This window comes from Phyllobates terribilis, unplaced genomic scaffold, assembly GCF_046119375.1.
Source record: "Phyllobates terribilis strain yellow unplaced genomic scaffold, ASM4611937v1 Scaffold_3__8_contigs__length_932513732, whole genome shotgun sequence".
Taxonomy (NCBI): domain Eukaryota; kingdom Metazoa; phylum Chordata; class Amphibia; order Anura; family Dendrobatidae; genus Phyllobates; species Phyllobates terribilis.
The window spans coordinates 533019565-533042180 of record NW_027362763.1 but is presented as its reverse complement, the minus strand read 5'-3'; the positions used below and the strand labels follow the sequence as shown (position 1 = coordinate 533042180).

Genomic DNA, 22616 nt, shown 5'->3' with positions numbered 1-22616 from the left:
AATAAGTATTAAAATAGATTGGTACACACTAGATAAAAAGTACATAAAAAATTAATTAATTGATAAAAAATTGGTTGCTCCTCAGAGTCTTGTGATGTTCGGTTGAAGTTGAAGAGACAGAGGTTCGTGGACCTAGTGGGACAGATAGGGATGTGTTAAATTGGTATATTAGTAAACAATGGGGAGGGTGGGTAGGTTTTCGTCTGTAGTTACCTGTTAATGGGTCCTTGTAGTGGGTACGGTGGTTCGCTGGCAGCACGTGGAGGTACCTGTGGTGGAGGACAGGAGGTGCCTAGGATAGGGCACAAGAGGGTTGGATGAGTGGGGATAGTATTCAACGGTAAGTGTCTATGACTAACTTGGAGGTGGGTCGTTAATTACCCGCTATTGGTATGGCAATCAGCAGGCTGTGGACGTGGTTGTTGGCTGCTGCTCCCAAGTAGCTCTGTAGGGAGGGAGAAAAGATGTACACCTATTAGGGTGTAATGTAATCAGGTTAGGGTGCAAGACCCAGTCTTAATAGTGACAGACTTAGAATTACCTGCTATTGGTATGACAATCAGCAGGCTGTGTAGACGGTTCTGGTTGCTGTTCCAGAGTATAGGGAAGGGAAGGAGATAAAGATTGAGGATAGGGTATGGTACCCAGTCTTTATAGCGGTTTGAACTTGGATTAGTCAGTAATTTTAAAGTCAATTACTCTAAATCAGAGGCCTTGAACATATCTCTCCACAGACTGAAGTCTCACAAGTTATGACTAAATTTCCATTTAAATGGCAGAAAGAATCATTGAAATATTTAGGGGTCCATAGTCCCTGTAGCCCCTTGGATCCTAATAAATTATTTGAGCTTAACCATCAAGGTTTACTGAATGAAACATATGGAGATCTATTGAAATATGGTAAATTGAAGCTATCTTGGTTTGGAAGAATGAACGCCATCAAAATGGACATTTTACCTCGTTCCTTGTACATTTTTCAAACAGTCCCGATCTCTCCTCCCCATAGTTTCTTTTGTAAACTAAGGTCAGCTATGATTACATTAATTTGGGATAAGATTAAACCTCGCATAAACATACAGACACTCTCTCATCATAAATCAATGGGTGGTGCAAGCCTTCCAAATTTCAAGAGATATTTTCAGGCCTCTGCCTTGCTGAGAATCCTAGACTGGCACTTTCATCCAGACACTAAACAATGGGTGGGGTGGAACAGGAAGGCTTAGAAGTCCCTCTACACATCTACCATGGTGTCAAGAAGACTCAGTGACCTTGGTCAAGTGCAAATTAGCTAGGGAAACACTTAGAACATGGCATTCCCTGAGGAAAAAAGTGTTTCCAGATAAAACTATTAGTCCACTTGTATCAATATTTTATAACCCTTCCTTTCTACCCGGATATCTACGCGGGTCCTTCCTCGGTAAGAGGGTAGTAGATCACACCCAAATGTTTCAAATATTGGAAAATGGTATGATACCTTGTTTTGTATCTTTACAAACAAATGCTCCAAATGTGAAAATCAAATGGTTTGAATACTTGCAAATGCGATCCTTTCTAGTAGCACATAACCCTAATGTGAATTCTCTCTCAAACTACACCTTCTTTGAGAACATGTTCCTTCAGGAAAATGGACCGACTCACGCCATTTCTGTGATCTATGAGTGATTGGGTAGAGAGGAGAGAACGGAGAAGCTGACATATCCGCGAGCATGGGAGAGGGACTTGGGGATTAGTTTGCCCCCTCTTGAATGGGAAAAGGGTTTCTCTTCACACATAAGCTCACTAATGCAGGGAGTGCACAAGAGAACTATAAAATACTTACACGATTTTATCAGTATCCATCTAAATTACATGCAATAATCCCCAACAGTTTCAGAAATGTGTTGGACATGTGAATGTGAAGTGGGGTCCATGATTCATATCTGGTGGGAGTGTTCTAGAACTAAACCATTTTGGGAGAAGGTATTCAATATTTACTAACTCATCACTGGTAACAGAGTAACAAGGTCTCCCCAAATAGATGTTCTGTCAATTCTCCCTTCTTCAATAGGTACTCAGAAGAAAGACCTACTTCGATTTTGCTTTACAGCGGCACGGACAGTAATCCCGCGGTTTTGGAAACTTAAAAACCCGCCTAGCATATTGGATTGGTACAATGAAATGGTGAATTTATGTAGAATGGAAGAACTTTCTGCAGAATGTAATGGAACCAACGATAAATTCAGAAGGGTTTGGAGCGGATGGATTCTGTTTCAGGATTCACCTGATTTTTTCATACCCTGTTTTAATAGTTTCAACAGATTTATTTGATTGTGCTCATAAATATCTACATGGGCATAAGCACCCCCCCCCCCCCCACTCCCCATCCCTCGTCCCTAGGTCTTTTCTCTTTTCTCCCTGTTTTTCTTTTATATGATTTCTTCAGACATAATATAGAAGTTACCTCAACATAAGAACCTCTTATTGGTTATTATTACATAAACAATATGATGTTCAAGGTATTACAATGTGAATTGATATTGAAAGAGGTGATCTCATTGGAACTGTGGACATGTTCTATATTGTTATGTTTTCTTCGAATTCAATATATTTTTTGATTTGCAAAATGTATAATAATCAATAATTAATGTTTAATTAATGTTTAATATAAAAGATTGAATATAAAAACGGCACCAGACAGGGTTGCCCGCTTTCTCCCCTACTTTTTGTCCTTTGCATTGAGCCTTCAGCTGTTGCTATCAGAGCATCACCAGACATTAAGAGAGTGTTGAGCGAGTATGCTTGTTTAACCCTTTAAAAGAACACAATCGGGTGCTCGCCGAGTAGTTTCGGCGTGCTCGGTATCTATGTTTCAGCCGCCGCGGCTGCATGTGTCGTGGCTTTTAGACAGATGTGACACATGCAAGGATTGCCTAACAAACAGGCAATCCCTGCATGTGTCCTAGCTGTCTAACAGCTGCGACACATGCAGCCGCGGCGGCTGAAACATAGATGCCGAGCTCGACGAAACTACTCAGCGAGCACCCGAATGTGCTCGTTTAAAGGGTTAAATTGAGCACACTCGCTCAACACTAGAGTCCAGGTTAAAGACAAAGAACTCAAATTATCCCTTTTTGCCGATGATTTCCTCCTAACACTCACGGAACCTCATACATCGCCCCCCAACCTCCATTCACTGCTTTTAAAATTTAGCCAATTATCAGAGTATAAAACAAATACAACTAAAACTGAAGCCCTCCCACTTAACATAAATGACTCCCATCTAGACCACCTCCAGAGTAACTTAAAATACCACTGGTGTACCACCTACCTTTCTCAAATACCTAGGAATCAATCTTACAACCTCGTACTCTACTCTATATGATAACAATTTCCCTCCACTATATAAAGAAATGCAATTCTTATTGACAAAAAGAAACCACTCCCTCTCTTACTATTTGGATGCATTTCAGCAATAAAAATGACTATCCTCTCAAAACTTTTAGAACTTTTTAAGACTTTACCCATAATGGTCCCACTCAGAGATTTACATTTTTTTCAAGTCACTTTAAATTTCATATGGGTAAGAAAATGTCATAGAATTCCAAAGTCGGTAATGTTGGCTGATAAAAAGATGGGAAACCTAGCGGCACCTAACTTTGTTCATTATTATTGGGCATTGCACATGCTCACAATACCATCGTGGTCTTCTAAACCTGCCCATACGAAATGGAGATTGAAAAATTATGGTTAGCCCCAGCTCATTCCAACTGCCTGATCTGGAATGGGGCTTACAATCCCTCTTCAATAGACCTATTAGGTCCAGTGATGCACATCAAAAATATATGGAGGGTCTGCTCTAAAAAATTCAATCTGGCATCAACGAATTCTGCTCTTCCATCCTTTTCTATCTGAATTTCCCTGAAAGTCTAAGCCATTCAATGACAGGGGTATGGACTCAATCTGGCTTGTTTATCTTCACTGACATAATCAACTATAAAACGCGAATTTTACATTCCTATGATGAGCAGTCCTCTCTCCATTCTCTTTCATTATTCCAATACATTAAGATTAGGCACTCATAATTATTTAAGTGGATCTACAGTCCTTCATTCCTATCTCCTTCGAGAGACTATGCAGGAATAGTTCAACAACAAGAGGTTTAATATCTAGTATTTAAAATATTCTACAGACTCCAGACACCGATTCCTTAATTAGACACTCTTATATACTCAAGTGGGAGGAATATCTGGGTAAAACACTAACCGTGGTAGATTGGAGAAATGTTTGGAACAGAGCAGGTAAGACGGCATCTTGTATTTCGTACAATGAAAATCAGTACAAAATTCTTAGTCTCTGGTACCACATGCCTGAATTTTTCCATAAAATGGACCCATCTATTCCTTCCCTTAGCTGGCGGTGTGTCCTGTCTAGAGGTTCTATTTTTCATATTTTTGGGGATTTCTGATTAAACCTTTTTGGGTGAAAGTCCAACTCCTCATTAAGGAAGTATTCGGAGCAGATCTCCCTCTGGACCCTCAGTTCTTTCTATGAAATATTTTCCCTGAGTCCATATCTAAAAGATCCATTAGATTGCTTTTACATATGTTGACAGCAGCACGCTGTTATATTGCCTACCATTAGAAGCAAACCTCTCCACCTTCCCAATTAGACCTATATTCTCGCATCAAGGATATCAAGAATTTAGAGTACCGGGCAGCCCTTAATGACAATAATGTAGAGAGATTTAACCTTATTTGGTCTCCTTGGGATTCCTTTTGGCCCATGTTAAATATATGACCTCTATGAGATGGATATAAATAGGTCATAACATTCAATATCATATCCCCCTCTTTCCTTTTGTCTGAGTCTGTGTTTATTTGTTCTTTAGCTTCTACTGTTTATATACTTGAAATGTTTAACTGAATGTTAAAGCATTATTATAGAATAAGATTGGTTAACAGCCTATAAATGATAGTGAAAAATTTAAAATAGCTATTTTTTTTTTCTTTTCCTGTAAAAATTTAAAAATGTATTTCAATAAAGATTGCAATTTAAAAATAAACTATGAGAGACTGATGTTTATTAACTACCTGCGAATCATGTATCTAGCAAAGTCAGACTGTCAAGGGTTTACCGCGACAGAGAGGAGCCAGAAGACTGCAGCGTTTGATTCTTCCCACTCCTGCACTCACTACAGTCCCTGACAGAAGTTATGTCGCTTATCCATGTTATGTAGATAAAAGCTTATAACCCGACGTTAAATTCATCCATTGGTTTTATAAATTACTCTTTTGAAAGCTGAAACCCTCCCAAATTTGGTGTAGGTTAAGAAAATAAATTGGCATCAATGCTGAAATATTGATCATTTAATGAACACAGAATGGTCAGATTTTGGCAAGACAAAAGTTTTGTCGCCCACAGAAAGTAATGTGATATTCAAACAAATAATTATCTTAAAATACAAATATATGTTGCATAACATTGGTGAATGAAGTTGTGGTGCTATTAGAGTCATATTTAATATTTTGCGTGACTTCCATGAGCTTGAAGGACTGCATCCATGCGGTTCAACAATGATTCATACAATTTATTAATGAAGTCATCAGGAATAGCAAAGAATGCAGTCTTACATGCCTCCCAGAGGTCATCTAGATTCTTTGGTTTTGTCTTCCAAGCTTCCTCTTTCATCCTACCCCAAACATGCTCAATGATGTTCATGTCTGGTGACTGGGCTGGCCAGTCCTTGAGCACCTTGATCATTTTTGCCTGGAGGAACTTTGTTGTAGAGATGGATGTATGAGATGGAGCACCATCCTGCTGCAGAATTTGACCCCTTTTATGATTTGGAATGTAAGAGGTAGCTAATACTTTTTGACATTTTAGGCTATTGATATTGCCATCCACCTTGCAAATGTTTTGCACACCCCATACTGAATGTAACCCAGACCATGGTCTTTCCACCACCAAATGTAACTGTTTTCAGGGTGTAATTTGGATCCATACGGGCTCCAGTAGGTCTCCTGCAGTATTTACGGCGGCTGTGGTGTAATTCTACTGAAGATTCATCAGAGAAATCCACCTTCTGCCACTTTTCCAGCATCCATCTGTTTAGAAGGCTGTGGGACTTTGCAAATGCCACACAGTTTTTTTATTTGCCTTTTGTTTAGTGCTGGCTTCTGGGCACTGATTCGACCACGGAGGCCATTTCGAGACAGAATTCTACAAACTGTTCTAGTTGACACAGGGACTTGAGGTGACCAGGCCTGTTGGAGCTCTGCTGCAGTGGAAGAGGGGCTTGCTTTGGATTTTCTAACCAACAAACGTTCCTCCTGAGCAGTTGTCTTGCGGGGTCTGCTGGACCTGGGCTTGTCAAACACATCTCCAGTCTCTTCAAATCTTTTTTTAATTCTTTGTACTTGACGCTGAGACACATTAAAGATGCCAGCCACCTCTGCAGTGGATCTGGTCTTCAGCCTCTTGATAATGAAGGCTTTGGTCGCAGGGTGGATGTTTGGCTTGTTGTCAGAGCTCAAGTTGCAGTTCAAGTGAAGGTCCGGGGTGCTTGGTTTCTTTTTATACACACCCACTAATTAATCGATCATTTACTGAGCACTAGTGAGGATGTAAACTAGGATTGGGTGCATTATATGACCAGGCGACAAAACTTTTGTCTTGCCAAAATCTGACCATTTTGTGTTCATTAAATGATCAATATTTCAGCATTGATGCCGATTTATTTTCTTAACCTAAACCAAATTTGGGAGGGTTTCAGCTTTCAAAAGAGTAATTTATAAAACCAATGGATGAATTTAACATCAGGTTATAAGCTTTTATTTACATAACATGGATAAGCGACATAAATTCTGTCAAGGACTGTAGAAGCCTTTCACCTTCTTATTAAATGGTGCAGGTTTCTTTAAGCAGTGCAGGGGTTAATCTGCTCAGTTGTGAACTCCTGGAAGCTTACCTGCATTAAGGCTCTCAGCTGTCCAGTGTTAGCCACTCCCTGCTCCTATATATTCTGGGTTTTGGCTTGGAGTCATTGCCAGAGCTAGCTTATGCTGCATGGTACTAGGAATGTGGTGGAGAGTTGTTTGTTTGAGAAGGCGTTTGGAGGATTTCAGCTAAGACTGTTGTGTTGTTTAGGTTGTGTGTAATCCTCTTCTTCTCCTATTTTGGTTTTTCTCCATCCTCAACTCCCCGGTGTTAACCTCTGTTGTTTATGATTGGTATTTTCCTTTAGCCCTGTTTGTATTGCCTTGTTAGTCTGGTTGGTGTACTGCCATACACAACTACTCCCCTCTTCCCTGGATGGGGGAAGGGAACAGACTGAGGGCGGATTGAGGAGCTCAGACAATGTACGTGGCCCCGGCGTCTTCACCTTCAGAAGTAATCCAGGGAACAGGGCCAGCTAGGGCGCCCCTAGCGTTAGGGACAGGGACGGAGCCCCTGGCCCCAGGATACCCGACAACAGAGTTGTGACATAGATATGTCCGATCTTCTGGTCATAGTTTCAGGATTAACTTGTGGTATCCCTGGGGAATGTAAACTCTCTGGCTTATATGACTGCGACCTATCAGGACAAAATGATGCATCATGAGGGTTAAGCTGCGGTTTAGTCTCTAGAGGGTCTGCTGACCGTGGCCTAAATTGGGGGTTAGTGCTGGAAGTTACCTTGTCAGTAGCAGGTGGTGACATCCCTTGCCTTGCGGATGCATCGATGAGGTAGGTTGGAGATGGTGCTGGAATGGATGGTAATTGCCTTAGCACATAGCATCTTGGCCTAGTGCTTGTTAGAACTCTCCTGTTAGGTTTTTTCTATTTTGCTGGTCACATGACCTTTTTTGCCTATTTTATCCTGCTCCGCCCTTCTGGCCATGCTGGACTTCATTGTAATTTCTACTCTTAAGCTAGCCAGGTCCTTTGTAACCTTTCTCAGTCAGTTTAGCTAGGTCTTTTGACCTCTATGTTCTATGTTGTTTGTTTGTCTTTTTACTGCTACAATTTCTGCTAGGAGGTGTCCATCTTTCTCCCAGTCCCTAGTTCTTGTAGGGATACCTCCCTCACATCTATAGGTCTTCGTTCAGACTAGCTGAGGACTTTAGCGGGCCTGATCGCAGGATCAGGTTCCCCGTTACATCGTAGGGATCTAGCTTAGTTCTATTGTAGGGACAGATCTCCTGTCTTTCCTTAGTGCTTGTAGCCTATCATAACAGTGCTTGTTCAAGGACTTTCAGTTTAGCAAGGGCTGTTGCTTCGCTGTTGCTTCTTTCCTTTTTGCTTGGAGTATTTTTAATTGGGTTTCCATCTCTGCTTCCGACCTTTTCCTTTGGGCTTCCATCTCTGCTTCCTTCCTAGCAAAGGAGCTTCTAACTCTAGTTTCCTCTGCATTTGCACAGATTTCCAGTAGCTTGTCAGACAATGTTGACTTCCTAGAGTGAGATGATCTGGAAGATTGAGATGTGATTTTGGTCGACGTTGTACGATGTGACCTAACCTCTTGGAGGTGTGTGATGCGGAGTCCTGCCTTATCCTGGGCATCTTGCATTAATGTGGTCTTTTGGACAAACGGGTCTCTTTCAGCTAGCTCTGCTGTGGCATCATCCATGTCACAGTTACTCGGGAATATAATGTACCTTGCAGACAGTCTCTGATTGCGATCATAGGCAGCAGATAAACAATTCAATGTGGTGGTTAAATCTGCTGTGTCACGATTACAGTGTGGAAGAGCTGCTAATTAGTGATCAACTCTGCCCCATAAATCATATAGGTTGTCATGAAACTCCTCTCTAGTCATCTCAAAGTTCTCTCTGATCTTTAGTGTCTGCTTGATCACATGTTTGGGATGTACGCCATGTTCTGCAATAAGCGCGGACTCGGCTTCCGATGCATCTGTGTTGTCAGGAACATGATGCACTTGCCTCACATAGGGATTCACGGAGCTTTTCGTGGGCATGCCTTGGCTAAGATGGCGGACTGTTATAGACTTGCTAGCAGACAATGCATATGCACACAGAAACTGTACGCTTAGGTCTCCTGTTCTGCCGATGATGTACAGTGCATTGTGAAAGTATTTGGCACCCTTGAACTTTTCTACCTTTTGCCACATTTCTGGCTTCAAACATAAAGATATAAAATTCAAATTTTTTGGGGAAGAATCAACAACAAGTGGGACACAATCGTGAAGTGGAACGAAATTTATTGAATATTTTAAACTTTTTTAACAAATTAAAAACTGAAAAGTGGGGCGTGCAATATTATTCGGCTCCCTTGAGTTAATACTTTGTAGCACCACCTTTTGCTGCGATTACAGCTGCAAGTCACTTGGGGTATGTCTCTATCAGTTTTGCACATCGAGAGGCTGAAATTCTTGCCCATTTTTCCTTGCAAAACAGCTCAAGCTCATTGAGGTTGGATGGAGGGCGTTTGTGAACAGCAGTTTTCAGCTCTTTCCACAGATTCTCAATTGGATTCAGGTCTGGAGTACGACTTGGCCATTCCAGCACCTGGATACATTTATTTTTGAACCATTCCATTGTAGATTTTGCTTTATGTTTGGGATCATTGTCTTGTTGGAAGATAAATCTCCGTCCCAGTCTCAGGTCTTTTGCAGACTACAAGTTTTCTTCCAGAATGGTCCTGTATTTGGCTCCATCCATCTTCCCATCAATTTTAACCATCTTCCCTGTCCCTGCTGAAGAAAAGCAGGCACAAACCATGATGCTGCTACCACCATATTTGACAGTGGGGATGGTGTTTTGAGGGTGATGAGCTGTGTTGCTTTTATGCCAAACATATCGTTTTGCATTGTGGCCAAAAAGTTCGATTTTGTTTTAATCTGACCAGAGCACCTTATTCCACATGTTTGGTGTGTCTCCCAGGTGGCTTGTGGCAAACTTCAAACAAGACTTTTTATGGATATCTTTGAGAAATGGCTTTCTTCTTGCCACTCTTCCATAAAGGCCAGATTTGTGCAGTGTACGGCTGATTGTTGTCCTATGGACAGACTCTCCCACCTCAGCTGTAGATCTCTGCAGTTCATCCAGAGTGATCATGGGCCTCTTGGTTGCATCTCTGATCAGTCTTCTCCTTGTTTGAGATAAAAGTTTAGAGGGACAGCCGGGTCTTGGTAGATTTGCAGTGGTCTGATACTCCTTCCATTTCAATATGGTCGCTTGCACAGTGCTCCTTGAGATGATTAAAACTTGGGAAATCTTTTTGTATCCAAATCCAGCTTTAAACTTCGTCACAACAGTATCTCGGACCTGCCTGGTGTGTGTACCTTAGTCTTCATGATGCTCTCTGCACTTGAAACAGAACCCTGAGACTATCACAGAGCAGGTGCATTTATATGGAGACTTGATTACACACAGGTGGATTCTATTTATCATTACCAGTCATTTAGGACAACATTGGATCATTCAGAGATCCTCACTGAACTTCTGCACTGAAAGTAAAGGGGCCGAATAATATTGCACGCCCCACTTTTCAGTTTTTAATTTGTTATAAAAGTTTAAAATATCCAATAAATTTCGTTCCACTTCACGAGTGTGTCCCACTTGTTGTTGATTCTTCCCAAAAAAATTAGAATTTTATATCTTTATGTTTGAAGCCAGAAATGTGGCAAAAGGTAGAAAAGTTCAAGGGGGCCAAATACTTTCACAATGCACTGTACGTAGGTGAAATGTGTCTGAGGGATGCAATGGCTGAAAGCCTTTGCAGACAATTAGCTAAACAGCACAACCAGTGTGATATGTAATAACTGCTCTCTGCTCTCCTGATCTCACTGCAGAGCTGTGTGTGATTATAACTGACACATCTGCAGGTTCCTCTCAGCTTCCATCTCACAGGCAGACAGTGCAGCAATATTGTTGCAATACAGCAGAGCTCAGAGAGTAGCAGAAATGTGTTTGCAAGAAGACAAATTTAAATTCTCCTGTTCTGTATTGGTTATATGAGTTACATGTCTCACACTGGTAACTCCCCCTTCTATTTAAAATATGCTCTGGAGTTATCTTCCAGGCAACATTCTCCCCATAGTCTGAAAGAGGTCCTTTACATAGAAAAATGTTGATTTCTTTGGAATAAAACATCAGATATCAACATATCATTTTTTTCAGTTTCTTATGACCTACATGTCCATATAGACAGCTTAGGAGGGTTGATCCTACTGACAGATTCCCTTTAATGGATTTACACTTTGTAATTTTTGAAAGGCATTTACTGGCTAACAGCAGATGGCAGTGAAGGCTCAGCTTTATATCTAAGGACTATTTGTAAGCACAAGTATAGCAAGCTTTCACGCAAAGCAAATTGGCTTTATAAGATTTGGGCAAATTATAGCCTTTGCAGACAGGGACAGCCAAAAGACTGGCATTACGGTCTGATTGGCAATAGTGAGCACAGCATCACATATGCATCTGACCCGCAACTAATGGTCACGTCAGTGTGCTTAAAGGGATTGTCTAGCCTTAGACAACAAGTCTGCACTTAGGCTGTGTGCCCACAATGCGTATTTAATGCATCTCCGCAGCGCCATTTCCGCCACGAAAATGCATTAAAAATGCATGTTAAGTTGTCTGCGATGTTTCCCAATGATAATCCGCATGTGCTGTGCACATGCTGCGGAAATTTCCGCTGCGGATTATCATTGCTGAAAAATCCGCAGCACAACCATTTCTTGTGCGTAAACGCGGTGAAATCGCCGCCATTGACTTGCATTGAACCACATAACATCCGCATGTATACATGCGGATGTTATGTGGTTCAATGCGCGGATGGTAACCGGGTCTGGAAAAGAGGAGACTCTCCTCCAACCCGGGTACCATTAGTAAAAAAAGAATTAAAACGTAAAAAAAAAAAAAAAAAACATTATACTTACCTCTCTGGCGGCCCCCGGTCTCCTCTCCGGTGGTGTGCTCTGTCCTCTGCGTCCCGTGGTGTTCTGAAAGGACCTGTGCTGACGTCATTTAGCCATGTGATAGTCACGCGACCGCTGACATAAGCGGTCGCGTGACCTGTCAGCTGACTAAATGACGTCAGCACAGGTCCTTTCAGAACACCACGGGACGCCGAGGACAGAGCACACCACCGAAGAGGAGACCGGGGGCCGCCGGAGAGGTAAGTATAATGTTTTTTTTTATTTTTACATTTTAATTTTTTTTTTTACTATAGATGCAACAGTTAAAGCATCTAAGTTGGTCACACAATATAAATCCATGCCGGTTTTCCAAGTGATGCTCAAAATCACTTGGAGAAGCGCATACGGAAATGCATGCAAAAACGCTTAAAAAACGCTTCTCCCTGGCAGAAAAAACGCATGTACAATCTGCATGTGTTTTTTCTGCCAAGGAGATGCAGAAAAGCTTAGGAAATTTCTGCTTCATTTCTGCATCGTGGGCACATAACCTTTCTCTACGTGACTGCAGACATGAATCCTCACATAGCGCACACTGCACACTATGAGGAATCTCAGGTGCAGGGAGCGCCCGATCATGTCACCGCAAGTATCTGATTTGCATACTTCTGGCCATATTGTGACTAGACTGCATCTGGCCTCGCTCAATACACGTGCATTAAGAGAGGCTGCGCTTATCTAGTCGGCATGTATGCAAATCACATACTTGCAGTCACGTGTCCGCCGCTTTCAGCGACAGCATCGGAGAATCCTCACAGCGTGCGATGTAAGGATTCACAAGTCTGCAGTCACAGAGAATGATTGCAAACTTGTACCCTAAGGCTGAACAACCCCCTTTAAGGACCTATCCTGTATGTCAGACTATGTAAGGGTGGTGGACAATGGATATTGTGTTCCTTCCTCTGAAGACACTAATCACATTATATCGTAGTGTAAACTGTGTCCTGCATTTTTTGGTATATATTGTGTCATGTGATGATTGCCTGTATAATGTGTATATAATGTATTGTGACATAGAGTGTGTTAAGCATTGATAGTCTAATGCAGGGGTCCTCAAACTTTTTAAACAGGGGGCTAGTTCACTGTCCCTCAGACCACTGGAGAGCCGGAATATAGTTTAAAAAAAAAACTATGAACAAATTCCTATGCACACTGCACATATCTTATTTTGAAGTAAAAAAACAAAACGGGAACAAATACAATATTTAAAATGAAGAACAAGTAAAGTTAAATCAACAAACTTACCGGTATTTCAATGGGAATTATGGGCCTGCTTTTGGCTAATGAGATGGTCAATGTCCGGTTCCATATTTGACACTGCTAGTCGTAACAAGTGATGCAAGTGTGCATCAGTTAGTCTGGGTCTGGTTGGAGATTTCAGATGTTTCATTCTGGAAAAAGACTGTTCACAGACATAAGTGCTACCAAAGATGGTTGCCATTTTGAGTGCATGGTTCCTGAGATTAGGATATGTCTCAGAGGGGAGAGATGCATAGAAATTAGGAAGGCTGCTTGACTTGAATGCGTCTTTCAGAGGGTCACAATTCTGCAGTTCAGCCAGTTCCATTTGGTAAATTGTATCCACGCTTTCAATGTCAATAGAAAATGGGTTACGGAAAAGTTGTATGTCCTGTTCATGGAGATGAAGCTCTTTAAATCTACATTGGAACTTCTTTTGTAACTTTTCCAGTGAATCCACACAAGTTTTGTTTGGGAATGCAACCAATGGTTTTTCCGCTAACAGATTTGGAGTTGTGGGGAGATGGCAGAAATTTTCCTCCTTCACTTGTTTGATGAGGAGGCCTAATTTTACTTCAAATGCTTTCACATGTGATTGCATATCACAGATGAGCTTCTGACGCGCCCCCTGGGCCAGTGCTGTTGGGGATACCCGGAGCCGGATCAGATGGGGGTTGTAGTCTCCGAGTGGCTGTGACCCGGTCCGTGCCCAGGGTGTCAAGCTCAGTGTGTGGCAGTCCTTACTGATGTTACTAAAGTTCTTTATGTCGACTACGCCACCCGTTGAATTGCGGTCACTACGGCCGCCGCTGCAGCAGGGTCCGCTGAGGCTGATGGTGTTTGTGCAGCTTAGGTGGTATAACCCCCAACGGGAGGGGTATAGCCTCAGGGGGTCAGGTGCAGAGGATGGTGGTTGTGGAAGTGCAGGGATGATGGTAATGAGAGTCAGAGTCGGGTTGTGCAGTTCAGGGTTCTTTACTTACTGCTGTTCTTGTACCGGTCACTCCGGCCTTGAGTGACCACCCGAGCCGCGCTGCGTCCACCAGGTCCTGGACTCGGCCAACCCCCAAGTAGTTCTGGAGCGTGGTTCTGAGCTCCCTTTCTGTCCTGTCCTCGTCTCTGGCCTTCCCCACCAGGGATCCACCTATGTCCGGCTCCCTCGGGCCTCTTGTTGGTGAACCCTTGTCTCTGGGTTCCCTGACCCTATTCGTGGTCTGCCTTCCGGGTGGATATAGTGGGTGGCCGTGGCAGATTCTGCCCACGGCCTCCGGTTCCTGGCTAAGGTGTGCTGTAGCCTCTGCCAGCTTGGGATCCGGTACCCTGTTGCCAACTCTTCACCCTTTGATTTAGTTTGGGCTCTCAGAGTTCCTTCTTTCTCCCCCTCTGGGTCTTTCTTTCTCCTCTCTCTTGGCCTGGGGCTGCTCTGCTCTTCTGCTCTCTTCCTCTGCAAAGACTTACTGACTGACTTCTCACAGACTGACTGACTGTGGCTGACTGACTGACTGTGGCTGACTGACCCTGATCTTAGATGGTGCCCACCTTATATACTCCCTCTATGTGTGAGCTCAGGTGACCAGCACCCAATGAGCTCCTAACTTTACCCAGGCTGCTCCCCCTATCTGCCCCTACACTACTGGGATATTCCACCCCCCCTCCCACTCCAGCCAAGGACAGACTCGGTCGTACCTGCACATTATTAAGTGGGAGTACCATTGGCCTGTCCTCCGGAAATGGGATGTGTGTAGTGCATGCAGCTAACTGAGCTCAGTTCCACACTCCATCCTTACCCGGGAGTGGAATATCACACCTCTGGGTTGAGGTGCAATACCCCTGTAGCAGCCGAATCCTCAGGGTGCTACACTTCCCCTTTCCTTGAAGTTGCACATTGAAACTGTTAAGTAACTCTGTTACGTCTGTCAGAAAGGCAAGGTGCCTGTCACGGGTGTGTCGCCACGAAGATCGTCACGATTACACAGCCTGACTTCTCGCAGCTGACTTTTTGGTGCTTTGTGTTTTCGGCAGTGAGGGAGTTAATTCTCTCTCTCTCTGTGCTAGACGAGGTCCAGCCTCGCCCAGCTGCAATCAATGCTGCTGTAGTGAGTCTCCTTCAAATGCCTGCTGGTCTGTTTGGGAAGTGTCGGTGAAAGCATTTCATACAGACTTACAGAGCGGATCGTGGTACTTGGAGTTTCTGAGATAAGTGTATTTGGAGTGTTTTTTCCCTTCCTCGCTTTATCATTTATCTCCTTTCCCGTTGGTGTTCCCTCTGTTGTAGTTGTGTAGTTTTTGTATGCAAGGTGGTTTTGGTTTTTCCCTTGTACTGTCTCGTTCGTCTAAGTACTGTGTGTGGGCATATTATTACTTGTCCTCTTTTGTTGTGATCGGGGTCCTTCTCAGGACTAGATTACTTAGGTGCAGGGATCCTCAGGAGGTAGGGGTTACGCTGGCGGCCTGGACCTCTGTACCTTTAACAGTACCTCCAGGTTGAGGGATTAGTCAGGGCCCCAGCTTAGGGTCAGCTTAGGCCCCCTACCTCCAGTATACAGAGACAGCGTGACATTTTCACCGACCCACTTAGTTTTTCTCCAGCTACCATGGATCCAGTAGCCGGTCTAGCTCGGCAGTTGCAGAGTTTGTCCATGGAGCTGGCGGACGTTAGGTCCAAGGTTTTGCATCCTCAGGAGCAAGCCGGACCAGAACCTAAAGTAGCTCTCCCTGACAGGTTCACTGGGGGGCGGGACAAGTTTTTTGTTTTCCGGGAGGCATGCAAATTGTACTTTCGGCTGCGGCCTCGGTCATCGGGGAGTGATGAACAAAGGGTGGGAATTGTCATCTCGCTCCTACAAGGGGACCCACAATCTTGGGCGTTCTCTCTTCCCCCGGGCTCCCCGGCTCTCCAGTCAGTGGATAGGTTTTTCGCTGCTCTGGGACTTGTATATGATGACCCAGATCGGATCTCCCTTGCTGAGTCTAAGTTACGTAGGATCCAGCAGGGAGATCGTCCGGCGGAGGAATTCTGTTCGGAGTTCCGTAGGTGGGCCACGGACACCCAGTGGAATGACCCGGCTCTTAGGAGCCAGTTTTGTCAAGGTTTATCCGACAAATTACAGGATGTGTTGGCACAGTATGACTCTCCCGCGTCACTGGAAGCCGCTATGGCCCTGGCTATTCGCGTTGACAGACGGCTTCGGGAGAGGTGCGGGATAACTCGACCCCCTGTGATGACTCCACCTCCTACAAGGTCCCCTCATATGGTGGTTCCCCTGGTCAGTCCAGAGGAGCCTATGCAATTAGGAGGGACATCATTTCGGGGGAGGGGACCGGTGGTGCGCCATAAGACAGGAAGGTGTTTCTTCTGCGGGAGAAAGGGACATTTTATTGGGGGGTGTCCATCCCGTCCCTTGCAGAGTGAAGAGTCGTCGGAAAACTGTTGATCCCAGGTTGTGTGGTGGACGGCAATCTGGGAGTAGGTATTTCGTCCCTAGGTTCGTCTCAGTTTCTCGTACCGGCGGAGGTGGTGGTGGGTACGAGAACTGAGAGGATATCTGTTCTTCTGGATAGTGGGACCGGGGCTAATCTGGTTGATGCTCGGTTTGCCCGGGTTCAAGGTATGCGATTGAGTGAGTTGGCTAAACCCATCCCCATATTCTCGATCGATGCCAGGCCTCTCGGTCAGGGAAGTTTTTTGCAAGCTGTGCATGACGTAAAACTTCAAGTGGGGGCGATACATAAAGAACTGTTGTCTTGCTACGTGTTGGAGGGTCTTCCCACTCCTATAGTGTTGGGCCTTCCTTGGTTAACTAAGCATAACCCAGTTATTAATTGGCAAACCAGAGAGATAAGCCAATGGAGTAAATTCTGTAATAAAAACTGCATGAACACGGTCATCGGTGCAGTTACTCCTTGGGTCTTACCTCCATTTCTGGCGGACTTTGAGGATGTATTCTCGGAGAAAGGGTGTCAGGAACTACCTCCTCATCGCGAGTATGACTGTTCTGTAAAACTGCTCCCTGAGGCCAAGTTACCTAAAGCTAGGTTGTATAACCTTTCTGGTCCTGAGAGGCAGGCCATGAAGGATTATATTTCAGAAAGTCTGGCTAAGGGGCATATTAGACCTTCATTTTCACCGGTGGCTGCGGGGTTCTTCTTTGTTAAGAAGAAAGATGGAGGCCTACGCCCTTGCCTGGATTTCCGTGAACTTAATCGGATTACGGTCCGAGATCCGTATCCACTCCTACTTATTCCCGATCTCTTTAATCAGATCGTGGGCGCCAAATGGTTCTCTAAGTTGGATCTCAGGGGGGCGTACAATCTGATTAGGATGAAGGAGGGGGATGAATGGAAGTCGGCGTTTAACACTCCGGAGGGGCATTATGAGAACCTTGTCATGCCATTCGGTCTGACTAATGCCCCGGCGGTGTTCCAACACTTTGTTAATGACATTTTTCGCCGCCTGGTGGGACAGTTTGTTGTCATATATCTGGATGATATCTTAATTTACTCGCCGGATCTGGTGTCTCATCAGGAGCACGTTAGGCAGGTGTTACAGATCTTGCGGGATAATAAACTGTATGCCAAATGGGAAAAGTGTGTGTTCGCCGTACAGGAACTCCAGTTTTTAGGCTTCCTGGTTTCAGCGTCCGGTTTTCGTATGGACCCTGGGAAAGTGCGGGCAGTTCTTGAGTGGGATCGGCCAGAGAATCTTAAGGCACTACAACGTTTCCTGGGGTTTGCTAATTATTACCGGAAGTTCATTCGTAATTTCTCGTCCATGGTTAAGCCTCTCACAGACATGACTAAAAAGGGGACGGATTTTTCTAGGTGGTCTGACAAGGCTTGTCAAGCATTCTCCTGCTTGAAAAAATGTTTTGCCTCAGCACCCATACTCATTCAACCTGATGCGTCACAGCCATTCATTGTAGAGGTAGACGCTTCCGAGGTAGGGGTGGGAGCAGTATTGTCACAAGGTTCGTCCCCTGGTAAGTGGCATCCGTGCGCCTTTTTCTCTAAAAAATTGTTGTCCGCTGAGAGGAATTACGATGTCGGCAATAGGGAACTCTTGGCCATTAAGTTAGCTTTTGAGGAGTGGCGCCATTTTTTGGAGGGGGCAGTCCATCCGGTCACCGTCATCACCGATCACAAGAACCTGCTATATCTGGAGTCCGCGAAACGTCTGAATCCCAGACAAGCTAGGTTGTCATTGTTTTTTACCAGGTTTAATTTTGTCGTTACATATCGTCCTGGGTCAAAAAATGTAAAGGCGGATGCCTTATCTCGCAGTTTCCCTGGGGCCGGGAATACGGACGACCCGATTCCTATCCTTCAGGAGGGGGTGGTGGTTTCGGCAGTATGCTCTGAGCTGGAGGAGGAGGTATTGGAGGCTCAGGGGGACGCCCCTGTTGGACCTCCGGGGAGACTGTTTGTTCCAGATCAGTTGCGACAAAAGGTGATCGAGGCACACCATAACTCAGTTTTGGCAGGACACCCGGGGAGTAAAGCAACTGTGGATCTCCTCTCGCGTCGGTTTTGGTGGCCTAACTTACATAAGGAGGTGGTAACTTTTGTCGCGTCCTGTGTGGTTTGTGCGCGCTCTAAGACCTCACATACCCGTCCGTCTGGGGCCCTCTTACCTTTGAAGATCCCGGAGCGTCCTTGGACTCATCTGTCTATGGACTTTATTACGGACCTCCCTCCGTCTTCGGGTAAAACGGTCATACTCGTTGTAGTGGACAGGTTCAGCAAGATGGCACATTTTATCGCTCTTCCGGCTCTCCCTAATGCTAAAACTCTTGCGCAGGTGTTCATTGGGGAGATTGTGAGGCTTCACGGGGTACCCTCCGATGTGGTGTCTGATCGGGGGTCTCAGTTTGTGTCCAAGTTCTGGAAGGCGTTTTGTGCACGGCGGGGTATGCATTTGTCGTTCTCATCGGCTTTTCATCCTCAGACCAATGGTCAGACGGAACGTATGAACCAGAGCTTGGAGACATATCTCCGGTGTTTTGTGTCAGAGAACCAGGAGGACTGGGCTTCTTTCTTACCTCTGGCAGAGTTTGCTCTTAATAATAGGCGGAGCGAGTCCACTGGTAAGTCCCCGTTTTTTGGGGCATATGGTTTTCACCCCCAGTTTTGTACTTTCAGTAGGGGGGGCTCTTCGGGGGTTCCTGAGGAGGAACGATTTTCCTCATCACTCGCTTCAGTATGGAGAGGGGTGCTGAAGAATCTGAATACTATGGGGAACCGATACAAACGTATGGCTGATAGGAGGAGAGTGTCTGGTCCGGACCTAAGTGTGAACGATCGGGTATGGTTGTCTACCAGGAATATTAAACTTAAGGTTCCCTCCTGGAAACTGGGTCCCAGGTTCATCGGGCCGTACAGAATCAGTTCTATTATTAATCCGGTGGCATTCCGTCTTGACCTCCCCCCTACGTTTAAAATTCACAACGTGTTCCACAGATCGTTGCTTAAGAGGTATGTGGCGCCGGTGGTACCGTCACCTTTACCTCCCCCTCCAGTGGTGGTCAATGGTAACTTGGAGTTCCAGGTATCAAGGGTCATCGATTCACGTTTTAATCGCCGGTCCCTTCAGTACCTGGTTCATTGGAAAGGGTATGGTCCTGAGGAGAGGATGTGGGTTCCTGCGTCGGATATTAACGCAGACCGATTAGTTCGGGCCTTCCACACGACTCACCCGGATAAACCTGGCCCTGAGGGTCCGGAGGCCCCTCGTAGAAGGGGGGGTACTGTCACGGGTGTGTCGCCACGAAGATCGTCACGATTACACAGCCTGACTTCTCGCAGCTGACTTTTTGGTGCTTTGTGTTTTCGGCAGTGAGGGAGTTAATTCTCTCTCTCTCTGTGCTAGACGAGGTCCAGCCTCGCCCAGCTGCAATCAATGCTGCTGTAGTGAGTCTCCTTCAAATGCCTGCTGGTCTGTTTGGGAAGTGTCGGTGAAAGCATTTCATACAGACTTACAGAGCGGATCGTGGTACTTGGAGTTTCTGAGATAAGTGTATTTGGAGTGTTTTTTCCCTTCCTCGCTTTATCATTTATCTCCTTTCCCGTTGGTGTTCCCTCTGTTGTAGTTGTGTAGTTTTTGTATGCAAGGTGGTTTTGGTTTTTCCCTTGTACTGTCTCGTTCGTCTAAGTACTGTGTGTGGGCATATTATTACTTGTCCTCTTTTGTTGTGATCGGGGTCCTTCTCAGGACTAGATTACTTAGGTGCAGGGATCCTCAGGAGGTAGGGGTTACGCTGGCGGCCTGGACCTCTGTACCTTTAACAGTACCTCCAGGTTGAGGGATTAGTCAGGGCCCCAGCTTAGGGTCAGCTTAGGCCCCCTACCTCCAGTATACAGAGACAGCGTGACAGTGCCATTTCCATTCCGCATCATTGAGCTCCGGCACTTCTTTGTTTTTTGAAAGCAGAAAAGCTGTAATCTGTGGAAGTAAGTCATAGAAATGTTTCAAAACTCTCCCTCAACTCAGCCAACGGACTTCTGTGTGGTACAGAACATCTTCATAGGCAACGTTTAGCTCAGACAGAAATTCCTGAAATTGTCTATGGTTTAATGCATTAGCTCTAATGAAATTAACACAAGATACCACAATTTTCATAACAGAGTCCCACTTCAGTGATTTACTACACAGTGCCTGTTGGTGGATGAGGCAGTGTATGGCTGTTGGATGGGAATGGTTATGTTTGTCCATCTCTTGGTTAATGCGAGCAATTACTCCTTTCTTAGACCCCACCATGCTAGGAGCACCATCAGTAGTCACACTGGCTAGTTTAGCCCAGTCCAGCTCCAAACCATTCACAGTTTGGCAAACCTTTTCATAGATATCCTCTCCTGTAGTTGTTCCTTTCATGCTTTGCAGTGCAGTGAGCTCTTCTGTGACTTCGAAACAGTCATTCGTCCCACGAATAAAAATTAGAAGTTGTGCAGAATCACGAATATCATTACTTTCGTCGAGTGCTAAGGAAAAATAGGAACTTTTTTTGCGGAGTTTTGCAAATGTTGATGCAATTTGTCTCCCATTTCTTCGATCCTTCGTGTAATTGTAGGTCTTGAAAGACTCACTGTACTAAATAAATCGGCTTTCTCTGGACACATCTCTTTGGCAACAGAAAGAAGGCATTCTTTAACAAATTCTCCCTCCACGAATGGTCTGCCAGTGCACACTATTAGCTTGGCAACTTGAAAACTTGCTCGCAGTGATGAGATATTTAGCTGCTTCTGCTTCACAAAAGTATTTTGCTGAGTTGTCAATGTATTTTTCAGTTTTAATATTTTATCCTATCTCCTTTCTCCAACCAAACAATCATATTTATCTTTATGTTGAGTTTGATAGTGTCGACGCAAATTGTATTCTTTGAACACAGACACTATATTCTGGCATATCAAACACACAGCTCTTTCCTTGTACTGCATGAAAAAGTAATCATAAGTCCACTGTTCTTTGAATATCCTACACTCCGCGTCAATTTTTCTTTTTCTTGATATTACTGTTTCCTATGGATTTCAAATTGCTATTAGTAAAATATCCATATATATATACAGCACTACAAAAACAATATACCAGCAATAAAATTGCCCACATACAGACATACAGACTGCACTGCCCATCAATGCAGTCTGATCAGTGCCCATCAATGAAGCCTTGCCAGTCTATATCATTTCAGCCTCACCAGTACCCATATTGGTGGAACTCCGCTTTTACCTCAGGCTCAGACTGGTGTGGTGCGAGAGTCCCCAATAGGCAAGTAAATGTCCCAATAGGCAGGTAAATATTCCCCAATAAGCAGCATAGGTTCCTAATAGGCAAGTAAATGTCCCCAATAGGCAGGTAAATGTCCCCAATAGGCAGCATAGGTTCCTAATAGGCAAGTAAATGTCCCCAATAGGCAGGTAAATGTCCCCAATAGGCAGCATAGGTCTCCAATAGGCAGGTAAATGTCCCCAATAGGCAGCATAGGTCTCCAATAGGCAGGTAAATGTCCCCAATAGGCAGCATAGGTTCCTAATAGGCAGGTAAATGTCCCCAATAGGCAGGTAAATGTCCCCAATAGGCAGGTAAATGTCCGCAATAGGCAGCATAGGTTCTTAATAGGCAAGTAAATGTCCCCAATAGGCAGCATAGGTCTCCAATAGGCAGGTAAATGTCCCCAATAGGCAGGTAAATGTCCCCAATAGGCGGCATAGGTTCCTAATAGGCAGGTAAATGTCCCCAATAGGCAGGTAAATGTCCCCAATAGACAGCATAGGTCTCCAATAGGCAGGTAAATGTCTCCAATAGGCAGCATAGGTCCCCAATAGGCAGGTAAATGTCCCCAATAGGCAGCATAGGTGTCCAATAGGCAGGTAAATGTCCCCAATAGGCAGCATAGGTTCCTAATAGGCAAGTAAATGTCCCCAATAGGCAGCATAGGTCCCCAATAGGCAGGTAAATGTCTTCAATAGGCAGCATAGGTCCCCGATAGGC

The 22616-nt window shown here is 44.6% G+C and overlaps 1 long non-coding RNA gene across 1 annotated transcript in view; it reads right to left on the bottom strand.

Annotated features, from left to right (window-relative positions):
- Positions 1-219: 219 nt before the first annotated feature.
- Positions 220-22616, bottom strand: part of LOC141257135 (uncharacterized) — a 65161-nt gene continuing 42764 nt past the window's right edge. Inside the window, exons 2-3 of the long non-coding RNA XR_012318028.1 lie at positions 382-445; positions 220-292 (exon numbers count right to left, since the gene is read on the bottom strand). This is a non-coding gene — a long non-coding RNA (uncharacterized lncRNA). The remainder of the gene's footprint in view (positions 293-381; positions 446-22616) is intronic.